The 2500-nt window shown below is 33.8% G+C and overlaps 1 protein-coding gene across 1 annotated transcript in view; it reads right to left on the bottom strand.

Moving 5' to 3' along the window:
* LOC137651855 (uncharacterized) overlaps positions 1-2500 on the bottom strand; it is a 550926-nt gene that overhangs the window by 197842 nt on the left and 350584 nt on the right. The gene's annotated exons all lie outside the window — the stretch shown is intronic.

The following is a 2500-nucleotide window of genomic DNA, read 5'->3' as shown; positions in this document are numbered from 1 at the left end:
AAGGGTCGTTGGCGGAGAGTGGGTGGGGGTCAGGATTAGCTCTCCCCCGGGCAGTCCGACACTGAAGAATGTTAGGAAATAAGGAAATCATTTGTATCATAGGTGTTTTGGAGAAAGGTTAAATGAAAATTCTTGATACACCTTGTAAAATATTGTATCATTGCCTCAATCTAATTTGATAATCGTTAATGTTCTAGGAAATATTACTAACCTAATTCATTATTAGTTCATTTGTAGTAGTTAGTAGCAGCAGTATAAAATACGCGTTGTTGTTGGAAGTTAACTATTAACTTTGCATAATAAATAATCAATGATGGATACAGTAAATAATGATGACGGCATACCACTTTGAATACAATCAGTTTAGTTAATTGATTCGAAAAGGAGTTGTATTGCGGTAGATGAGACCACTATTACATTCTAGCAAAACATTTGAGAAATTTGCTTTACTGATAAATCATATAGAAAAGTTTCTTGTTCCCAGAACGACATAATTTTCCGAGATTTTGTAATGAAAGTAAGAAAGACTAACTTTCCCATAATGTATTTTCCTCTAATTTGCCGAAAAAATAAGCGCAGGAGGCATAAGTACAAAATTATTTCCTAAACTAATACTCTACCTGTATGTTATCAGTGATTATATAATTACAGGTAGCTTTATCTTGAGGAAATTACGTAGCTTCGAGTTCAAGCTGACTTTTTATAATCTTGATTCAAATAGGAGTAAGTCCCCATAATAAATTCCTATTTGTGTTCCTTTCATTCATTCTTTTTTCACTTATTTATTAAATGTCCTCGGTATTTTTAAGATAAATGGCCTTCTGCGCCGGTACTCGTCTTAGGGCGTCAATTTTAGTTCCTAGTTTCTTCATATCCCTCCAGAAAAGAAATCTCTCCTGAGCGGCAGCACAAAACACCTTCATTTGACCATTCCAATCTGGAACCTTAGCTGGATTCAGAAATAAGTCATTTTGAGCACTATTTCACACAGATTTTCTATACAATTTCTATCACATTCCTTTATAATTATTCCAGTTAACGAAAATATCTTGGTTGATTTCCACAGAGCACTTTCGTAATAATCATATTAACTGGAAAACTTATGGTATGTGGAGGACTACAGAACATAATGATCAATAGTAACTAAATAGTATAACTTCAAGCCGGACAAATGGTGGTTTAAGGATTCTTACCAACATACCCTTCAAACGCTTAAAAGACAACGATTCTCTAATTACAGCTATTATTGTTCCAAAATCTACCATTATTTGGATCAACATTTAAATCCAACAAAATAATCCCGATATCTTTACTCGGTGATAACTGTCTCCAATTTTGCTATAGGGCCTCGGCAATTATGAAGCGAATTAAAGCTCTTGTAATAAAGATTGAATTAGCAACACAGCAAATATTTTACTTTATATCTTTAAAATTTTAGTTTAAATGTCAATGCCAACCGTTCTTGGCCACAAATACGAGCCGAAAAGGGAAGGTAAAAAATTTGATGAATAAAGGGCAATTGACTTTCTAACTAAAGACCGAGATGGCACATCCCCTTCAATCTGAATGGATTTGAGAAATATTTTACGTAAAGTATCCTTATGTATTATAATATGTTGCTATCTATGAATATCTAAAGGACGATGAAAGTCTTTAGCAATCAATTTAGCATTTCAAAAATACCGATGGGTTTTTGGAAGCATAATACAGTAATTTTTATTGGAAACAATGCAATATCAAGCGGAAATTTCTTTTGATATGCATAAATGTCTAGAAATCAATTTATATGGTGACCTATTACTATATTAACTACTCTCTCTCTCTCTCTCTCTCTCTCTCTCTCTCTCTCTCTCTCTCTCTCTCTCTCTCAATGACCCCAAGACCCGTATAACTCATTTATGGTATTTTTATGAATATTTTACTGCATCGAGCATTAATGAAACTTGAACAAGACTAACGTCGGATCTCCGCTCAGTCTAATGTAGCTGCTAACGGAAGGAATTGTTAAGCATTGCCACTCCATTAATTTCCGCATGCTTTTACTGATTATATATATATATATATATATATATATATATATATATATATATATATATATATATATATATATATATATATATATATATATATATATATATATGTGTGTGTGTGTGTGTGTGTGTGTTGTGTATTTGTATTGGATAGTCCGGATGTCAAATGATACCACAGTATGAAATATGGCAACTCGATTTGTAATATTTTCCAGCGTTCACTGAGGTTGGACAAGGCTCCACCCAATTCCTAAGAAGTAGTAAGAAGACAAACTCTTTATTTGTTTTGTCATGGTAACACCAGAGACCTCTGACGAGCGATTCTCCCAGAGTGTCGGCGGACTTTTGAATCTAAGTGTACATATGAAAATCGAACAGACCTCATTAATCAACAGCCAATCATATTCTGGCATCTCTGTTTACGAGCCTACCGCTGTAATCGACTTTTCATTCAGACTCCTGAGGAAACC

The sequence above is a fragment of the Palaemon carinicauda genome, chromosome 13 (assembly GCF_036898095.1).
Source record: "Palaemon carinicauda isolate YSFRI2023 chromosome 13, ASM3689809v2, whole genome shotgun sequence".
Taxonomy (NCBI): domain Eukaryota; kingdom Metazoa; phylum Arthropoda; class Malacostraca; order Decapoda; family Palaemonidae; genus Palaemon; species Palaemon carinicauda.
This window is presented reverse-complemented; position numbering and strand designations above follow the sequence as displayed.